Below are 22922 nucleotides of genomic sequence, written 5' to 3' on the forward strand. Positions count from 1 at the left end.
AATCCAATGCGAACTTTCTCCTTAGACCTCTGTACAGGCGGCATAGAGGTACCCCTTTGTGACACTTGGTTGAAACATATGTTATGCAATGATAATCCGTGTTAATCCAAGCTAATTAGGACAAGGTGCGAGCACTATTAGTATTCTATGCATGAGGCTTGCAACTTATAGGATATCTTATACATAACACATATGATTTATTACTACCGTTGACAAAATTGTTTCTATGTTTTCAAAATGAAAAGCTCTAGCACAAAAATAGTAATCCATGCTTCCCTCTGCGAAGGGCCATTCTTCTACTTTATTGTTGAGTCAGTTTACCTATTCTTTCTATCTCAGAAGCAAACACTTGTGTCAACTGTGTGCATTGATTCTTACATGTTTACCTATTGCACTTTTTATATTGCTTTATGTTGACAACTATCCATGAGATATACATGTTGAAGTTGAAAGCAACCGCTGAAACTTATATCTTCCTTTGTGTTGTTTCAAAGCTTTCTACTAAGAACTTATTGCTTATGAGTTAATTGTTATGCAAGTCCTATTGATGCTTGTCTTGAAAGTATTATTCATGAAAAGTCTTTGCTATATGATTCATTTGTTTACTCATTGTCTTCATCATTGCTTCGAATCGCTGCATTCATCTCATGTGCTTTACAATAGTATTGATCAAGATTATGATAGCATGTCACTTCAGAAATTATCCTTGTTATCGTTTACCTACTCGAGGGCGAGTAGGAACTAAGCTTGGGGATGCTTGATACGTCTCAAACGTATATATAATTTCTTATGTTCCATGCTACTTTTATGATGATACTCACATGTTTTATACACATTATATGTCATTATTATGCATTTTCCGACACTAACCTATTGACGAGATGTCGAAGAGCCAGTTGCTGTTTTCTGTTGTTTTTGGTTTCAGAAATCCTACAAAGGAAATATTCTCGGAATTGGACGAAATCAACGCCCAGGGGCTTATTTTTCCACGAAGCTTCCAGAAGACCGAGGGAGAAACGAAGTGGGGCCACGGGGCGCCGCCACACTAGGGCGGCGCGGCCTAAGGGGGGCCCGCGTGGCCCTAGCGTGTGGGGCCCCCATGACTCCTCCGACTCCGCCCTTCCGCCTACTTAAAGCCTTCGTCGCGAAACCCTCTGTACCGAGAGCCACGATACGGAAAACCTTCCAGAGACGCCGCCGCCGCCAATCCCATCTCGGGGGATTCAGGAGATCGCCTCCGGCACCACTGCCGGAGAGGGGAATCGTCTCCCGGAGGGCTCGTCATCGCCATGATCGCCTCCGGATCGATGTGTGAGTAGTTCACCCCTGGACTATGGGTCCATAGCGGTAGCTAGATGGTTGTCTTCTCCTCATTGTGCTATCATGTTAGATCTTGTGAGCTGCCTATCATGATCAAGATCATCTATCCGTAATGCTACATGTTGTGTTTGTTGGGATCCGATGAATATTGAATACTATGTCAAGTTGATTATCAATCTATCATATATGTTGTTTATGTTCTTGCATGCTCTCCGTTGCTAGTAGAGGCTCCGGCCAAGTTGATACTTGTAACTCCAAGAGGGAGTATTTATGCTCGATAGTGGGTTCATGCCTCCATTGAATGCGGGACAGGTGATGAGAAAATTCTAAGGTTGTGGATGTCTTGTTGCTACTAGGGATAAAACATTGATGCTTTGTCTAAGGATATTTGTGTTGATTACATTACGCACCATACTTAATGCAATTGTCCGTTGTTTACAACTTAATACCGGAAGGAGTTCGGATGATAACCTCGAAAGTGGACTATTTAGGCATAGATGCATGTCTGGATAGCGGTCTATGTACTTTGTCGTAATGCCCTGATTAAATCTCATAGTACTCATCATGATATATGTATGTGCATTGTTATGCCTTCTTTATTTGTCAATTGCCCAACTGTAATTTGTTCACCCAACATGCTATTTATCTTATGGGAGAGACACCACTAGTGAATTGTGGACCCCGGTCCATTCTTTACATCTGAAATACAATCTACTGCAATTGTTCTTTACTGTTCTTCGCAAACAAACATCATCTTCCACACTATACAATTAATCCTTTGTTTGCAGCAAGCCGGTGAGATTGACAACCTCACTGTTACGTTGGGGCAAAGTACTTTGATTGTGTTGTGCAGGTTCCACGTTGGCGCTGGAATCCCTGGTGTTGCGCCGCACTACACTTCGCCGCCATCAACTTTCAACGTGCTTCTTGGCTCGTACTGGTTCGATAAACCTTGGTTTCTTACTGAGGGAAAACTTGCTACTGTACGCATCACACCTTCCTCTTGGGGTTCCCAACGGATGTGTGTTAACTGCACGCATCACCACCCCATAGGGCGGCGCGCCCAGGGGTGGGGCCGCGCCCCCCTAGGGTGTGGCCGCCTCGTCGCCCCTCTTCTTATCCTCTTCGGACTTCTGGAAGGCTCCGTGCAAAATAAGACTGTGGGCTTTTGTTTCGTGATACGTCTCCAACGTATCGATAATTTCTTGTGTTCCATGCCACATTATTGATGTTATCTACATATTTTATGCACACTTTATGTCATATTCGTGCATTTTCTGGAACTAACCTATTAACAAGATGCCGAAGTGCCGATTGCTTGTTTTCTGCTGTTTTTGGTTTCAGAAATCCTAGTAAAGAAATATTCTCGGAATTGGACGAAATAAAAGCCCGGAGGCCTATTTTTCCACGAAGCTTCCAGAAGACCGAAGACGAGACGAAGAGGGGCCACGGGGTGGCCAAACCCTAGGGCGGCGCGACCCCACCCCTGGCCGCGCCGGCCTATGGTTTGGGCCCCCTGTGCCGCCTCTTGACTTGCCCTTCCGCCTACTTAAAGCCTCCGTGACGAAACCCCAAGTACCGAGAGCCACGATACGGAAAACCTTCCAGAGACGCCGTCACCGCCGATCCCATCTCGGGGGATCCTGGAGATCGCCTCCGGCACCCTGCCGGAGAGGGGAATCATCTCCCGGAGGACTCTACAGCCGCCATGGTCGCCTCCGGAGTGATGAGTGAGTAGTCTACCCCTGGACTATGGGTCCATAGCAGTAGCTAGATGGTTGTCTTCTCCCCATTGTGCTATCATTGTCGGATCTTGTGAGCTGCCTATCATGATCAAGATCATCTATATGTAATTCTATATGTTGCGTTTGTTGGGATCCGATGAATAGAGAATACTTGTTATGTTGATTATCAAAGTTATGATTATGTGTTGTTTAAGATCTTGCATGCTCTCCGTTATTAGTAGATGCTCTGGCCAAGTAGATGCTTTTAACTCCAAGAGGGAGTACTTATGCTCGATAGTGGGTTCATGCCTGCATTGACACCGGGACGAGTGACGAAAAGTTCTAAGGTTGTGTTGTGCTTGTTGCCACTAGGGATAAAACATTGATGCTATGTCTAAGGATGTAGTTGTTGATTACATTACGCACCATACTTAATGCAATTGTACTGTTGCTTGCAACTTAATACTGGAGGGGGTTCGGATGATAACCTGAAGGTGGACTTTTTAGGCATAGATGCGGTTGGATGGCGGTCTATGTACTTTGTCGTAATGCCCAATTAAATCTCACTATACTCATCATGATATGTATGTGCATTGTCATGCTCTCTTTATTTGTCAATTGCCCAACTGTAATTTGTTCACCCAACATGCTGTTCGTCTTATGGGAGAGACACCTCTAGTGAACTGTGGACCCCGGTCCAATTCTCTTTACTGAAATACAATCTACTCCAATACTTGTTTTTACTGTTTTCTCTGCAAACAATCATCTTCCACACAATACGGTTAATCCTTTGTTATAGCAAGCCGGTGAGATTGACAACCTCACTGTTTCGTTGGGGCAAAGTACTTTGGTTGTGTTGTGCAGGTTCCACGTTGGCGCCGGAATCTCTGGTGTTGCGCCGCACTACATCCCGCCGCCATCAACCTTCAACGTGCTTCTTGGCTCCTCCTGGTTCGATAAACCTTGGTTTCTTTCCGAGGGAAAACTTGCTGCTGTGCTCATCATACCTTCCTCTTGGGGTTGCCCAACGAACGTGTGAAATACACGCCATCAAGCATATTTTCTCGGCGCCGTTGCCGGGGAGATCAAGACACGCTGCAAGGGGAGTCTCCACTTCTCAATCTCTTTACTTTGTTTTTGTCTTGCTTTATTTTATTTACTACTTTGTTTGCTGCACTAAATCAAAACACAAAAAAAATTAGTTGCTAGTTTTACTTTATTTGCTATCTTGTTTGCTATATCGAAAACACAAAAAAATTAGTTTACTTGCATTTAGTTTATCTAGTTTGCTTTATTTACTATTGCTAAAATGGCTACCCCTGAAAATACTAAGTTGTGTGACTTCACAACCACAAATAATAATGATTTCTTATGCACACCTATTGCTCCACCTGCTACTACAGCAGAATTCTTTGAAATTAAACCTGCTTTACTGAATCTTGTTATGAAACACTACAAGAAGACCTCCCCTACAGCAACGCAATTATGCGTATCTAAATGCGATTATAGGCGTTGCTAGAGCCTTTACCAACGGATAAGAATGCGTTGCGTTTTTGGGTGTTGCTAGCATACAATGCAACGCATATAGACCCGTTGGTAACCAATGGATAAAGCGTTGCAGAATAACAACGGAGTTCAAACAACAGTAGTATGCGTTGGTGGACAACGTAAAATGGACGAGCCTTTTATATCAAATTAAATATATTTTTATTTAAATGTACATATTATTTTAGGACTGCATTGTTCGAGAGCTTCTTCTTTTTCTAGGCAAGGATATAGTTTACGAAAAATTTATATATGTCGCAACATGCAACAATCACGGAATAAAAATCAAACGAGAGAAGAAACAATTCAATTTATATCATTTGATTCACAAGCAAAATACAATTGACTTATTCACGGAGTACACCCAGGTTACAATACTGATTCAACATATGACAATATAACCACTCCTATATATATCCCTTTTAATAATCTGCCTTCAGATATGTTCATAGCTTGTACTGAAATATAGCAAGCCCTTGCTGATCTTCTGGTCCTGCAATATAGTACAAAATTTCTATTTTAGTATCAAAGTGTCAAACGCTGGAAGGCCATATTGAAGTCTACTATTACTTGCATAATACAGAAAAATAGGAATGGAGACAAATTGATCAATACTATTATCAGCGTACATTTCTCCATCCAATCGTATAATAGTCCCAAAGATACAAATCAGTGCAGCGAATAAAAATCTATACATAGGAGGTACAAAAAATATAATTCCTTTATTATATATATATCCAGGTAGACGATCTATGACAAAGTTATACCAACTGCTTATGTTTTACTGCAGTCTTACAAAGAGATTATTATTAACTAATCAAATTCTCAAATAATCAGATAGAAGCGTTGATTAAAATAACAGGGGAAAACAATTCTTCACAACTACGATGAATTAAGATAGGAACGAGTATTCCTTCATAAACGAGTAGTACCTAACATGTTTATTGTCCAGCTAATTTATTATCATAAATAAGCTGGAGCTATAAAATAATAGTATTTTACTTCTCAATTCTCATAAACGTAGCTTTAATGAAACCGTACCAAAATATTGGAAGAAAATATATTTTAAGGTTGCTTATTGCAACGGGAGTTTTCTCTGAAGAAGTACTGTATGTCCTGTGTTGTCTAATGAGTAAGTGTACCTTCACCGGTTCCTACTTCCTAGCTCTTCCCTGATGAAGTGCTTAGCTCGCTTATGTGGTGGACAACGGCCGCCTGCGGAAAAGCAAACAATAATCGCATCTTGCAGATCCTCGGCCAGCACATCACAATATTGATTTATGGGGGCCAATCCTTGACTTGGCAAGAACAAACCAGGGTCAATGACTACCGAAAAATATGAAAAATGACGACAAAAGTAGTGAGGAAGTAAAAAGATGACGAGGGAATGCAGCTCACCAGACATAAGTGTCGACTCGTCCTTGAGACCTTGACACACCATTCAGGTTCAATTTTGTGCATCTCCTCTGTTCCATATACTTAGTAAAGGACCAAACGCACACATTCAGTAGAAAGACATCAGCACGAGCACATGACAGCGAGGAGAAAGGAAAGAAACTTAGCGAAAGATGTAACAGCGAAGGACTTGGCTCCCTACCCAGCAGAATGAACTGGACGCCGTGGACGCAGTAGCCACTCGCGGATACAAACCTGTCACATCCACAGATCTGAGTGAGAAAAGGCGACATGGTGATGAGGAATACAGAGATCGACCCAGACAGAGATCGAAACCTCGTTGATGAAGGCTGATGCGTTCCTTTGCCGGCAGCCGGATCAGCACGAAAGTCAGCTACGTGCCTCCGGTGAATGACAACTCGAAGAAGATAGCCGCCGGAACTGCTGCATCATCGAAAGGTCATCAATTAGGGTTAGGCCGGCTGCACACAACTACGCGTGATTGGTTACTACGCGTGATTGGTTTGGAGGAGATTGAGGGGCGTCCGGATCTGCGTTTTAAAGTGATGGAGGATAGAGGCGATGGGAGATCGGAATGGTGGGGATGAAAACTGCTAACAGGGAAGAGAGTCAACGGAAGTAAATAATGGAGGCTATTACGTCATGGGCCTATTTGTAGACAAAACAAAATTTTCAACTACGCGCGAGTAGAACCCGTCACAGGCTTGAAATTTTTCGATAGGCCGCGCGCCAACTTAGCAAACCTGTTTGGATCTATATCTGGTTGCAGAATATACGCTCCTACTCTTATCCAGTCTGCAAAAATTGCAACATATATTTCGTTCGTTGCAAGGTATATGTTGCTTAAGAGGGGGTTTTCTTGTAGTGAAAGATCAATTTTCTGGAATTAGTTCTGATGATGCTGCTGCCCATCTTAATAATTTTGTTGAACTATGTGAAATGCAAAAATATAAAGATGTAAATGGTGATATTATTAAACTAAAATTGTTCCCTTTCTCATTAAGAGGAAGAGCTAAAGATTGGTTGCTATCTCTCGCCTAAGAATAGTATTGATTCATGGACTAAATGCAAGGATGCTTTTATTGGTAGATATTATCCCCCTGCTAAAATTATATCTTTGAGGAGTAGCATAATGAATTTTAAACAATTAGATACTGAACATGTTGCTCAAGCTTGGGAAAGAATGAAATCTCTAGTTAAAAATTGCCCAACCCATGGACTGACTACTTGGATGATCATCCAAACCTTCTATGCAGGACTTAATTTTTCTTCACGGAATTTATTGGATTCAGCTGCTGGAGGTACCTTTATGTCCATCACTCTTGGTGAAGCAACAAAGCTTCTTGATAATATGATGATCAACTACTCTGAATGGCACACGGAAAGAGCTCCACAAGGTAAGAAGGTAAATTCTGTTGAGGAATCCTCTTCCTTGAATGATAAGGTTGATGCTATTATGTCTATGCTTGTGAATGATAGGACTAATATTGATCCTAATAATGTTCCGTTAGCTTCATTGGTTGCACAAGAAGAACATGTTGATGTGAACTTCATTAAAAATAATAATTTCAACAACAATGCTTACCGGAACAATTCTAGTAACAACTATAGGCCATATCCTTATAATAATGGCAACGGCTATGGTAATTCTTATGGAAATTCTTACAATAATAATAGGAATTCACCCCCTAGACTTGAAGCCATGCTTAAAGAATTTATTAGTACACAAACTGCCTTTAACAAATCTGTTGAGGAAAAACTCCATAAAATTGATATTCTTGTTTCTAGAGTTGATAGTCTTGCTTCTGATGTTGATCTTTTGAAATCAAAAGTTATGCCTAATAGGGATATTGAAAATAAAATTGTTACTACAGCAAATGCCATTCAAGTTAGAATTAATGAGAATATAAGATTAATGGCTGAACTGCGTGCTAGGTGGGATAGAGAAGAAAATGAAAAACTAGCTAAAGAGAAGAATATAGCTAAAGTTTGGACTATTACCACCACTAGTAATGCTAATGCTACACATGTTGCTGCACCTCCTACTCATACTAATAAAAGAATTGGTGATAGCAATGTTTCCACTTCTAATGCAAAGCGCGAAAAACTGCCTGAAACTACTAAAACTGCTGAAACTGCCTGTGATAAAGCTGCTGAAATTTTTTCCAACGTTGGGGATGATGATCCCATTGCTTTAGATTATAATGGTTTGAATTTTGATGATTGCCACATCTCTGAAGTTATAAAGTTCTTGCAAAAACTTGCTAAAAGTCCTAATGCTAGTGCTATAAATTTGGCTTTCACGCATCATATTACAAATGCTCTCATAAAAGCTAGAGAAGAGAAACTAGAGCGCGAAGCCTCTATTCCTAAAAAGCTAGAAGATGGTTGGGAGCCCATCATTAAAATGAAAGTTAAATATTTTAATTGTAATGCTTTATGTGATCTTGGTGCAAGTATTTCTGTTATGCCTGAGAAAATTTATAATATGCTTGACTTGCCACCGCTGAAAAATTGTTATTTGGATGTTAATCTTGCTGATCATTCTACAAAGAAACCTTTGGGTAAAGTTGATAATGTTCGCATTACCGTTAACAATAATCTTGTTCCCGTTGATTTTGTTGTCTTGGATATTGAATGCAATGCATCTTGTCCAATTATATTGGGAAGACCTTTTCTTCGAACTGTTGGTGCTATTATTGATATGAAGGAAGGTAATATAAAATATCAATTTCCTCTCAAGAAAGGTATGGAACACTTCCCTAGAAAGAGAATGAAGGTACCTTATGATTCTATTATTAGAACAAACTATGATGTTGATGCTTCATCTCTCGATGTTACTTGATACACACTTTCTGCGCCTAGCTGAAAGGCGTTAAGAAAAGCGCTTATGGGAGACAACCCATGTTTTTACCTACAGTACTTTGTTTTTATTTTGTGTCTTGGAAGTTGTTTACTACTGTAGCAACCTCTCCTTATCTTAGTTTTGAGTTTTGTTGTGCCAAGTTAAGCCGTTGATAGAAAAGTAAGTACTAGATTTGGATTACTGCGCAGTTCCAGATTTCTTTGCTGTCACGAATCTGGGTCTATCTCCCTGTAGGTAGCTCAGAAAATTACGCCAATTTACGAGCATGATCCTCATATATGTACGAAACTTTCATTCAATTTGAGCATTTTCGTTTGAGCAAGTCTGGTGCCATTTTAAAATTCGTCAATACGAACTGTTCTGTTTTGACAGATTCTGCCTTTTATTTCGCATTGCCTCTTTCGCTATGTTGGATGAATTTCTTTGATCCACTAATGTCCAGTAGCATTATGCAATGTCCAGAAGTGTTAAGAATGATTGTGTCACCTCTGAATATGTCAATTTATATTGTGCACTAACCCTCTAATGAGTTGTTTCGAGTTTGGTGTGGAGGAAGTTTTCAAGGATCAAGAGAGGAGTATGATGCAACGTGATCAAGGAGAGTGAAAGCTCTAAGCTTGGGGATGCACCCGTGGTTCACCCCTGCATATATCAAGAAGACTCAAGCGTCTAAGCTTGGGGATGCCCAAGGCATCCCCTTCTTCATCAAGAAATTATCGAGGTTCCTCCCCCGAAACTACATTTTTATTCGGCCACATCTTATGTGCTTTTTCTTGGAGCGTCGGTTTGTTTTTGTTTTTGTTTTGTTTGAATAAAATGGATCCTAGCATTCACTTTATGGGAGAGATACACGCTCCGCTGTAGCATATGGACAAATATGTCCTTGGTTTCTACTCATAGTATTCATGGCGAAGTTTCTCCTTCGTTAAATTGTTATATGGTTGGAATTGGAAAATGATACATGTAGTAATTGCTAAAAATGTCTTGGGTAATGTGATACTTGGCAATTGTTGTGCTCATGTTTAAGCTCTTGCATCATATGCTTTGCACCCATTAATGAAGAAATACATAGAGCATGCTAAAATTTGGTTTGCATATTTGGTTTCTCTAAGGTCTAGATAATTTCTAGTTTTGAGTTTGAACAACAAGGAAGACGGTGTAGAGTCTTATAATGTTTTCAATATGTCTTTTATGTGAGTTTTGCTGTACCGTTCATCCTTGTGTTTGTTTCAAATAACCTTGCTAGCCTAAACCTTGTATCGAGAGGGAATACTTCTCATGCATCCAAAATACTTGAGCCAACCACTATGCCATTTGTGTCCACCATACCTACCTATACTACATGGTATTTTCCCGCCATTCCAAAGTAAATTGCTTGAGTGCTACCTTTAAAATTCCATCATTCACCTTTGCAATATATAGCTCATGGGACAAATAGCTTAAAAACTATTGTGCTATTGAATATGTAATTATGCACTTTATCTCTTATTAAGTTGCTTGTTGTGCGATAACCATGTTTACTGGGGAACGCCATCAACTCATTGTTGAATTTCATGTGAGTTGCTATGCATGTTCGTCTTGTCTGAAGTAAGGGCGGTTTTCACAATCAAATGGTTTGAGTATGCATATTGTTAGAGAAGAACATTGGGCCGCTAACTAAAGCCATGAATCATGGTGGAAGTTTCAGTTTTGGACAAATAACCTCAATCTCTTATGAGAATATTAACTGTTGTTGAATGCTTAAGCATTAAAAGAGGAGTCCATTATCTGTTGTCTATGTTGTCCCGGTATGGGTGTCTAAGTTGAAGAATGATCAAAAGCGAGAAATCCAATGCGAACTTTCTCCTTAGACCCTTGTACGAGGCGGCATAGAGGTACCCCTTTGTGACACTTGGTTGAAACATATGTTATGCAATGATGATCAGCGTTAACCCAAGCTAATTAGGACAAGGTGCGGGCACTATTGGTACACTATGCATGAGGCTTGCAACTTATAAGATATAATTTACATGATGCATATGCTTTATTACTACCGTTGACAAAATTGTTTCATGTTTTCAAAATCAAAGCTCTAGCACAAATATAGCAATCGATGCTTTTCCTCTATGAGGACCATTCTTTTACTTTCAATGTTGAGTCAGTTCACCTATTTCTCTCCACCTCAAGAAGCAAACACTTGTGTGAACTGTGCATTGATTCCTACATACTTGCTTATTGCACTTATTATATTACTCTATGTTGACAATATCCATGAGATATACATGTTACAAGTTGAAAGCAACCGCTGAAACTTAATCTTCTTTTGTGTTGCTTCAATACCTTTACTTTGAATTATTGCTTTATGAGTTAACTCTTATGCAAGACTTATTGATGCTTGTCTTGAAGTGCTATTCATGAAAAGTCTTTGCTTTATGATTCACTTGTTTACTCATGTCATACACATTGTTTTGATCGCTGCATTCTCTACATATGCTTTACAAATAGTATGATCAAGATTATGATGGCATGTCACTCCAGAAATTATCTTTGTTATCGTTTTACACTGCTCGGGACGAGCGAGAACTAAGCTTGGGGATGCTGATACGTCTCCAACGTATCGATAATTTCTTGTGTTCCATGCCACATTATTGATGTTATCTACATGTTTTATGCACACTTTATGTCATATTCGTGCATTTTCCGGAACTAACCTATTAACAAGATGCCGAAGTGCCGATTCTTGTTTTCTGCTGTTTTTGGTTTCAGAAATCCTAGTAAAGAAATATTCTCGGAATTGGACGAAATAAAAGCCCAGAGGCCTATTTTTCCACGAAGCTTCCAGAAGACCGAAGACGAGACGAAGAGGGGCCACGGGGTGGCCAAACCCTAGGGCGGCGCGGCCCCACCCCTGGCCGCGCCGGCCTATGGTTTGGGCCCCCCGTGCCGCCTCTTGACTTGCCCTTCCGCCTACTTAAAGCCTCCGTGACGAAACCCCCAGTACCGAGAGCCACGATACGGAAAACCTTCCAGAGACGCCGTCACCGCCGATCCCATCTCGGGGGATCTCGGAGATCGCCTCCGGCACCCTGCCGGAGAGGGGAATCATCTCCCGGAGGACTCTACACCGCCATGGTCGCCTCCGGAGTGATGAGTGAGTAGTCTACCCCTGGACTATGGGTCCATAGCAGTAGCTAGATGGTTGTCTTCTCCCCATTGTGCTATCATTGTCGGATCTTGTGAGCTGCCTATCATGATCAAGATCATCTATATGTAATTCTATATGTTGCGTTTGTTGGGATCCGATGAATAGAGAATACTTGTTATGTTGATTATCAAAGTTATGCTTATGTGTTGTTTAAGATCTTGCATGCTCTCCGTTATTAGTAGATGCTCTGGCCAAGTAGATGCTTTTAACTCCGAGAGGGAGTACTTATGCTCGATAGTGGGTTCATGCCTGCATTGACACCTGGGCGAGTGATGAGAAAGTTCTAAGGTTGTGTTGTGCTTGTTGCCACTAGGGATAAAACATTGATGCTATGTCTAAGGATGTAGTTGTTGATTACATTACGCACCATACTTAATGCAATTGTCTGTTGCTTGCAACTTAATACTGGAGGGGGTTCGGATGATAACTCGAAGGTGGACTTTTTAGGCATAGATGCGGTTGGATGGCGGTCTATGTACTTTGTCGTAATGCCCAATTAAATCTCACTATACTCATCATGATATGTATGTGCATTGTCATGCTCTCTTTATTTGTCAATTGCCCAAGCTGTAATTTGTTCACCCAACATGCTTGTTCGTCTTATGGGAGAGACACCTCTAGTGAACTGTGGACCCCGGTCCAATTCTCTTTACTGAAATACAATCTACTGCAATACTTGTTTTTACTGTTTTCTCTGCAAACAATCATCTTCCACACAATACGGTTAATCCTTTGTTATAGCAAGCCGGTGAGATTGACAACCTCACTGTTTCGTTGGGGCAAAGTACTTTGGTTGTGTTGTGCAGGTTCCACGTTGGCGCCGGAATCTCTGGTGTTGCGCCGCACTACATCCCGCCGCCATCAACCTTCAACGTGCTTCTTGGCTCCTCCTGGTTCGATAAACCTTGGTTTCTTTCGAGGGAAAACTTGCTGCTGTGCTCATCATACCTTCCTCTTGGGGTTGCCCAACGAACGTGTGAAATACACGCCATCAAGCATATTTTCCGGCGCCGTTGCCGGGAGATCAAGACACGCTGCAAGGGAGTCTCCACTTCTCAATCTCTTTACTTTGTTTTTGTCTTGCTTTATTTTATTTACTACTTTGTTTGCTGCACTAAATCAAAACACAAAAAAATTAGTTGCTAGTTTTACTTTATTTGCTATCTTGTTTGCTATATCGAAAACACAAAAAAATTAGTTTACTTGCATTTAGTTTATCTAGTTTGCTTTATTTACTATTGCTAAAATGGCTACCCCTGAAAATACTAAGTTGTGTGACTTCACAACCACAAATAATAATGATTTCTTATGCACACCTATTGCTCCACCTGCTACTACAGCAGAATTCTTTGAAATTAAACCTGCTTTCTTGAATCTTGTTATGAAAGATCAATTTTCTGGAATTAGTTCGATGATGCTGCTGCCCATCTTAATAATTGTGTTGAACTATGTGAAATGCAAAAATATAAAGATGTAAATGGTGATATTATTAAACTAAAATTGTTCCCTTTCTCATTAAGAGGAAGAGCTAAAGATTGGTTGCTATCCCTGCCTAAGAATAGTATTGATTCATGGACTAAATGCAAGGATGCTTTTATTGGTAGATATTATCCCCCTGCTAAAATTATATCTTTGAGGAGTAGCATAATGAATTTTAAACAATTAGATACTGAACATGTTGCTCAAGCTTGGGAAAGAATGAAATCTCTAGTTAAAAATTGCCCAACCCATGGATCGACTACTTGGATGATCATCCAAACCTTCTATGCGGGACTTAATTTTTCTTCACGGAATTTATTGGATTCAGCTGCTGGAGGTACCTTTATGTCCATCACTCTTGGTGAAGCAACAAAGCTTCTTGATAATATGATGATCAACTACTACTGAATGGCACACGGAAAGAGCTCCACAAGGTAAGAAGGTAAATTCTGTTGAGGAATCCTCTTCCTTGAATGATAAGGTTGATGCTATTATGTCTATGCTTGTGAATGATAGGACTAATATTGATCCTAATAATGTTCCGTTAGCTTCATTGGTTGCACAAGAAGAACATGTTGATGTGAACTTCATTAAAAATAATAATTTCAACAACAATGCTTACCGGAACAATTCTAGTAACAACTATAGGCCATATCCTTATAATAATGGCAACGGCTATGGTAATTCTTATGGAAATTCTTACAATAATAATAGGAATTCACCCCCTGGACTTGAAGCCATGCTTAAAGAATTTATTAGTACACAAACTGCCTTTAACAAATCTGTTGAGGAAAAACTCCATAAAATTGATATTCTTGTTTCTAGAGTTGATAGTCTTGCTTCGATGTTGATCTTTTGAAATCAAAAGTTATGCCTAATAGGGATATTGAAAATAAAATTGTTACTACAGCAAATGCCATTCAAGTTAGAATTAATGAGAATATAAGATTAATGGCTGAACTGCGTGCTAGGTGGGATAGAGAAGAAAATGAAAAACTAGCTAAAGAGAAGAATATAGCTAAAGTTTGGACTATTACCACCACTAGTAATGCTAATGCTACACATGTTGCTGCACCTCCTACTCATACTAATAAAAGAATTGGTGATAGCAATGTTTCCACTTCTAATGCAAAGCGCGAAAAACTGCCTGAAACTGCTAAAACTGCTGAAACTGCATGTGATAAAGCTGCTGAAATTTTTTCCAACATTGGGGATGATGATCCCATTGCTTTAGATTATAATGGTTTGAATTTTGATGATTGCCACATCTCTGAAGTTATAAAGTTCTTGCAAAAACTTGCTAAAAGTCCTAATGCTAGTGCTATAAATTTGGCTTTCACGCATCATATTACAAATGCTCTCATAAAAGCTAGAGAAGAGAAACTAGAGCGCGAAGCCTCTATTCCTAAAAAGCTAGAAGATGGTTTTTTTTTTTTGATGCCGCTAGAAGATGGTTGGGAGCCCATCATTAAAATGAAAGTTAAATATTTTAATTGTAATGCTTTATGTGATCTTGGTGCAAGTATTTCTGTTATGCCTAAGAAAATTTATAATATGCTTGACTTGCCACCGCTGAAAAATTGTTATTTGGATGTTAATCTTGCTGATCATTCTACAAAGAAACCTTTGGGTAAAGTTGATAATGTTCGCATTACCATTAACAATAATCTTGTTCCCGTTGATTTTGTTGTCTTGGATATTGAATGCAATGCATCTTGTCCAATTATATTGGGAAGACCTTTTCTTCGAACTGTTGGTGCTATTATTGATATGAGGGAAGGTAATATAAAATATCAATTTCCTCTCAAGAAAGGTATGGAACACTTCCCTAGAAAGAGAATGAAGGTACCTTATGATTCTATTATTAGAACAAACTATGATGTTGATGCTTCATCTCTCGATGTTACTTGATACACACTTTCTGCGCCTAGCTGAAAGGCGTTAAAGAGAAGCGCTTATGGGAGACAACCCATGTTTTTACCTACAGTACTTTGTTTTTATTTTGTGTCTTGGAAGTTGTTTACTACTGTAGCAACCTCTCCTTATCTTAGTTTTGAGTTTTGTTGTGCCAAGTTAAGCCGTTGATAGAAAAGTAAGTACTAGATTTGGATTACTGCGCAGTTCCAGATTTCTTTGCTGTCACGAATCTGGGTCTATCTCCCTGTAGGTAGCTCAGAAAATTACGCCAATTTACGAGCATGATCCTCAGATATGTACGCAACTTTCATTCAATTTGAGCATTTTCGTTTGAGCAAGTCTGGTGCCATTTTAAAATTCGTCAATACGAACTGTTCTGTTTTGACAGATTCTGCCTTTTATTTCGCATTGCCTCTTTCGCTATGTTGGATGAATTTCTTTGATCCACTAATGTCCAGTAGCATTATGCAATGTCCAGAAGTGTTAAGAATGATTGTGTCACCTCTGAATATGTCAATTTATATTGTGCACTAACCCTCTAATGAGTTGTTTCGAGTTTGGTGTGGAGGAAGTTTTCAAGGATCAAGAGAGGAGTATGATGCAACGTGATCAAGGAGAGTGAAAGCTCTAAGCTTGGGGATGCACCGTGGTTCACCCCTGCATATATCAAGAAGACTCAAGCGTCTAAGCTTGGGGATGCCCAAGGCATCCCCTTCTTCATCAAGAAATTATCAGGTTCCTCCCCTGAAACTACATTTTTATTCGGCCACATCTTATGTGCTTTTTCTTGGAGCGTCGGTTTGTTTTTGTTTTTGTTTTGTTTGAATAAAATGGATCCTAGCATTCACTTTATGGGAGAGATACACGCTCCGCTGTAGCATATGGACAAATATGTCCTTGGTTTCTACTCATAGTATTCATGGCGAAGTTTCTCCTTCGTTAAATTGTTATATGGTTGGAATTGGAAAATGATACATGTAGTAATTGCTAAAAATGTCTTGGGTAATGTGATACTTGGCAATTGTTGTGCTCATGTTTAAGCTCTTGCATCATATGCTTTGCACCCATTAATGAAGAAATACATAGAGCATGCTAAAATTTGGTTTGCATATTTGGTTTCTCTAAGGTCTAGATAATTTCTAGTTTTGAGTTTGAACAACAAGGAAGACGGTGTAGAGTCTTATAATGTTTTCAATATGTCTTTTATGTGAGTTTTGCTGTACCGTTCATCCTTGTGTTTGTTTCAAATAACCTTGCTAGCCTAAACCTTGTATCGAGAGGGAATACTTCTCATGCATCCAAAATACTTGAGCCAACCACTATGCCATTTGTGTCCACCATACCTACCTATACTACATGGTATTTTCCCGCCATTCCAAAGTAAATTGCTTGAGTGCTACCTTTAAAATTCCATCATTCACCTTTGCAATATATAGCTCATGGGACAAATAGCTTAAAAACTATTGTGGTATTGAATATGTAATTATGCACTTTATCTCTTATTAAGTTGCTCGTTGTGCGATAACCATGTTTATCGGGGAACGCCATCAACTCATTGTTGAATTTCATGTGAGTTGCTATGCATGTTCGTCTTGTCCGAAGTAAGGGCGGTTTTCACAATCAAATGGTTTGAGTATGCATATTGTTAGAGAAGAACATTGGGCCGCTAACTAAAGCCATGAATCATGGTGGAAGTTTCAGTTTTGGACAAATAACCTCAATCTCTTATGAGAATATTAACTGTTGTTGAATGCTTAAGCATTAAAAGAGGAGTCCATTATCTGTTGTCTATGTTGTCCCGGTATGGGTGTCTAAGTTGAAGAATGATCAAAAGCGAGAAATCCAATGCGAACTTTCTCCTTAGACCCTTGTACGAGCGGCATAGAGGTACCCCTTTGTGACACTTGGTTGAAACATATGTTATGCAATGATGATCAGCGTTAACCCAAGCTAATTAGGACAAGGTGCGGGCACTATTGGTACACTATGCATGAGGCTTGCAACTTATAAGATATAATTTACATGATGCATATGCTTTATTACTACCGTTGACAAAATTGTTTCATGTTTTCAAAATCAAAGCTCTAGCACAAATATAGCAATCGATGCTTTTCCTCTATGAGGACCATTCTTTTACTTTCAATGTTGAGTCGGTTCACCTATTTCTCTCCACCTCAAGAAGCAAACACTTGTGTGAACTGTGCATTGATTCCTACATACTTGCTTATTGCACTTATTATATTACTCTATGTTGACAATATCCATGAGATATACATGTTACAAGTTGAAAGCAACCGCTGAAACTTAATCTTCTTTTGTGTTGCTTCAATACCTTTACTTTGAATTATTGCTTTATGAGTTAACTCTTATGCAAGACTTATTGATGCTTGTCTTGAAGTGCTATTCATGAAAAGTCTTTGCTTTATGATTCACTTGTTTACTCATGTCATACACATTGTTTTGATCGCTGCATTCTCTACATATGCTTTACAAATAGTATGATCAAGATTATGATGGCATGTCACTCCAGAAATTATCTTTGTTATCGTTTTACCTGCTCGGGACGAGCGAGAACTAAGCTTGGGGATGCTGATACGTCTCCAACGTATCGATAATTTCTTGTGTTCCATGCCACATTATTGATGTTATCTACATGTTTTATGCACACTTTATGTCATATTCGTGCATTTTACGGAACTAACCTATTAACAAGATGCCGAAGTGCCGATTGCTCGTTTTCGCTGTTTTTGGTTTCAGAAATCCTAGTAAAGAAATATTCTCGGAATTGGACGAAATAAAAGCCCAGAGGCCTATTTTTCCACGAAGCTTCTAGAAGACCGAAGACGAGACGAAGAGGGGCCACGGGGTGGCCAAACCCTAGGGCGGCGCGGCCCCACCCCTGGCCGCGCCGGCCTATGGTTTGGGCCCCCTGTGCCGCCTCTTGACTTGCCCTTCCGCCTACTTAAAGCCTCCGTGACGAAACCCCCGATACCGAGAGCCACGATACGGAAAACCTTCCGGAGACGCCGTCGCCGCCGATCCCATCTCGGGGGATCCAGGAGATCGCCTCCGGCACCCTGCCGGAGAGGGGAATCATCTCCCGGAGGACTCTACACCGCCATGGTTGCCTCCGGAGTGATGAGTGAGTAGTCTACCCCTGGACTATGGGTCCATAGCAGTAGCTAGATGGTTGTCTTCTCCCCATTGTGCTATCATTGTCGGATCTTGTGAGCTGCCTATCATGATCAAGATCATCTATATGTAATTCTATATGTTGCGTTTGTTGGGATCCGATGAATAGAGAATACTTGTTATGTTGATTATCAAAGTTATGCTTATGTGTTGTTTAAGATCTTGCATGCTCTCCGTTATTAGTAGATGCTCCGGCCAAGTAGATGCTTTTAACTCCAAGAGGGAGTACTTATGCTCGATAGTGGGTTCATGCCCGCATTGACACCGGGACAGATGATGAGAAAGTTCTAAGGTTGTGTTGTGTTGTTGCCACTAGGGATAAAACATTGATGCTATGTCTAAGGATGTAGTTGTTGATTACATTACGCACCATACTTAATGCAATTGTCCGTTGCTTGCAACTTAATACCGGAGGGGTTCGGATGATAACCTGAAGGTGGACTTTTTAGGCATAGATGCAGTTGGATGGCGGTCTATGTACTTTGTCGTAATTCCCAATTAAATCTCACTATACTCATCATGATATGTATGTGCATTGTCATGCTCTCTTTATTTGTCAATTGCCCAACTGTAATTTGTTCACCCAACATGCTTGTTCGTCTTATGGGAGAGACACCTCTAGTGAACTGTGGACCCCGGTCCAATTCTCTTTACTGAAATACAATCTACTGCAATACTTGTTTTTACTATTTTCTCTCGCAAACAATCATCTTTCACACAATACGGTTAATCCTTTGTTACAGCAAGCCGGTGAGATTGACAACCTCACCGTTTCGTTGGGGCAAAGTACTTTGGTTGTGTTGTGCAGGTTCCACGTTGGCGCCGGAATCTCTGGTGTTGCGCCGCACTACATCCCGCCGCCATCAACCTTCAACGTGCTTCTTGGCTCCTCCTGGTTCGATAAACCTTGGTTTCTTTCTGAGGGAAAACTTTCTGCTGTGCTCATCATACCTTCCTCTTGGGGTTGCCCAACGAACGTGTGAAATACACGCCATCATTTCGTCAATTCCGAGAATATTTCCTGTGTAGGATTTCTGAAACCAAAAATAGCAGAAAATAGGAACCTGGCGCTTCGGCATCTTGTTAATAGGTTAGTGCCGGAAAATGCATAAAAATGATGTAAAGTGTATATAAAACATGTGAGTATTGTCATATAACTAGCATGTAACATAACAAATTATAGATACGTTTGAGACGTATCACACGGCATCCCGATGAACAGCCCTGTATAATTCCCTAGGGTTCTGTTTGGTACTAGAGTTTTAGTGGGGATTAGCGGAGATAATCCGCTCCAAACTTCAAATCCACACTTATTGTAATTTTTTAAAGAAAAATAGGGCTCCACCCGCAGTTCTATTTATGAAACCAGCGTCTTACACAACATCTAGGTTTTGTACAGGACACACAACCCTATCTTGCCAAAATAGCCTAGAGTTTTAAGACATCACAATAACACAGAAACAACACTAGAGGGTTTAAACAGTTGGGATACTACAGGACACATTAATAACAACAGCCTTCCCTGGACTATGGCCTCTCGAGGACTTTAAAGCATGCACCATCGCCAACCAGCATCAAAGCATTGGTCTCCAACGTCCTCGCCAGGTCTTCTGTCGTGATCAACATAGGCATAAAACCCCTTATGTTGTTCATATCACACACCTCCAGAGTCGACCTTGCCCTCTTCTGGGAGTCAGCCAGGCTCCGGCCATGATAGCATCGGTGGTAGACGAGCTAGCAGCTCCACCTTGTCCAACATTGCAATCAAGCTTCCTTTTTCTTCCTCCTTCAACAGAATTTTCCATTGAGCACAGTTGTAGACCACTTGTCTCCACATCACCTGCAACCCAAACCATTGAGTTTGGTTGAAAACCATGTCATTTCTGGTAATCCAGATACTCCTCAGAGTAGCAGCAAAAATCATATTATACATGACATTCTTTTTCTTATCTTTCCAGAAAACAGAAATATCAGACATAGTTGAAACCTGAGTCAGAAGACAAATGGCCATCCCTATCTCCTTCCAAATATTGGAAGCAACCACATAGTCAAAAAACAAATGCTGGCAAGACTCAATGTCATTGCAAAAAACACAAGTCATATCATCAACATTTTGTCTTTTATTCAAATTATCTCTAGTGAGGAATTTGTTATGAGACAACAACCAAAGAAAAAAAGTGAATCTTAGGGGGAACTTTTAATTTCCAAACACAATGAATATCAACAGTTTTAATACCTCCAAAATTCACAACAGCATACATAGACTTAACACTATAGACTCCATTGGCCTCCCACATCCAAATCAGAGCATCACTTTCAGTATTAAGATGAATAGATTTAGAAATTTGTTGGATTTCCAGCCACTGTACCATTAGATTATGATCAAAACATCTTCTGAAGGTCACATGATTCTACATCCCAAAGCTCAGCAATAGTTCTATTTTGCTCATTAACCAGAAAATAAACTTCCCAGTATTGAATAACTAAACAACATGTCCCAAACCAGTGATCTTCCCAAAACTTTATCTTTTTACCATCTCCCATCTTTCATTGGTAACACATCTGAATAGCTTTAGCGGCCCAGATCACCCCTTTCCAAAAAGGGGAGGCACCAATATATAAGTACAAGAGATAATATTTTGTTGTCAATATTATACTTAATATCAACAATCTCTTCCAAGCTCCGGTGGAGGCGCTCAGGCCCCGACCAAGCTCTTTGAGCTCCACCGACGCCCACCATCCCCCATGAAACGCGGCCTAGAGACACCTCCCCTGCCAATTGCCTATTCAGCCGGATGGGCGCCACCCTCACCGCTAGGGTTTTTTTGTAATGGGGATGACCCCGGCTTCTACATCATGATGATGCACACGGCCATTTATTAAAAAGTTCAAGTTCAGTAATGTTTTACAACTCAAGCATCGCCAAGAATTGATACAAAAATCAACCAGCGAAAAAAACAGAAACTACTCTGAGTACACATCAAATTAGTCTCCTAGTATGACGCCAGCCATCCTGGCACCAAATATCCTAAGCAACCATCTGGAGCCATGTGCATCCAGAAACCATGGCATCCGCTGCCCCTCTGGCGATAGGAAAGCCCAAAGCTGAACCCAATGTGACACCATATGGATAACCTGCAAGAAATAAAAATATTATTTTTTGTTAAAAATAATATCATTTCTGACCCTCCATATAGACCAGCATAAAGCAGAAACTCCAATCCGGATAAAAGCCTTAGATTGTCTATCTACTCCATTCAACCAATTACCAAACATATTAGTAGTTTTGGTTGGAGGTGGTAGATCATACGTGAAATTAACTGTGCGCCAAAGAAGCTTAGCTAAAGGGCACTCAAAGAATAGGTGTTGAATAGTTTCCTCTTCTCCACAAAAGACACATTTCGTACACCCATTCCAGTGTCCTTTGGCTAGATTATCTTTAGTTAACAGAACCTTATTACTCAAAAACCACATGAATATCTTTATCTTGAGGGGAATTTTAACCTTCCATAGATATTTTCTAAAAAAAGAGGTATGGTCACTCATAAGATCCTCATACATTGACTTGACCGAAAACAAGCCATTAGGTGTGAGATTCCAGACAAAACGATCATTCTCTTCATTCAAGTTTACCATCAGTTTGCGACACAATTGTAATCAAGAAGTCCATTTGTTACCATTCAATACCCGCCAGATACTAATATTCAGAGGGGTTTGAGCTAACACATGAGCTACTGTTACATTTTTGTGATGCACACTATTATACAAAGATGAATATTGCTGAGCTAAAGACACTTTTCGTAACCATGTATCTTCCCAAAAGCGGGTACCCGTCCCATTACCCACTTTAAAATAACCTCTAGAAAGAAAATCTTCCTTAACCCCCATCAATCTCTTCCAGAAGGGAGAATCTGTAGGCTTAACCTGCACCTCAGATAAGGTCTTCTGTCTTAAGTATTTGGCTTGTAGCAATTCTTGCGACACCCCGTCTTCATTCAGAAGTTTTAAAAGCCATTTGCTCAATAAACATATGTTCTTAATTTCGAGGACCTCAATACCTAAGCCCCCTTGATATTTAGGTCGATATACAATATTCCATTTCGTGAGTCTATATTTCTTTTTCTGTTCATCTGACTGCCAAACCTAGATCTATAGAAGTCCAAACCAATCACACTAGGGTTGGTGGCAACCTAGTAAATTAACTCGGGCGGTAACTAGATCGCCTATACATGTATGTGTACTAGCTGGACTACTACTTGGACACGTTGAAGCACATGAT

The 22922-nt window shown here is 40.1% G+C and overlaps 1 long non-coding RNA gene across 1 annotated transcript; it reads right to left on the bottom strand.

Moving 5' to 3' along the window:
- Positions 1-4884: 4884 nt before the first annotated feature.
- LOC124659324 lies at positions 4885-6604 on the bottom strand. Its single transcript, XR_006989540.1, has 5 exons — positions 6321-6604; positions 6187-6239; positions 5988-6067; positions 5732-5804; positions 4885-5082 (listed from the first exon to the last, which is right to left on the bottom strand). It is a non-coding gene; the product is annotated as an uncharacterized LOC124659324 (long non-coding RNA).
- Positions 6605-22922: the final 16318 nt, after the last annotated feature.

Source organism: Lolium rigidum, chromosome 6 (genome assembly GCF_022539505.1).
Source record: "Lolium rigidum isolate FL_2022 chromosome 6, APGP_CSIRO_Lrig_0.1, whole genome shotgun sequence".
In the NCBI taxonomy this organism is placed as follows: domain Eukaryota; kingdom Viridiplantae; phylum Streptophyta; class Magnoliopsida; order Poales; family Poaceae; genus Lolium; species Lolium rigidum.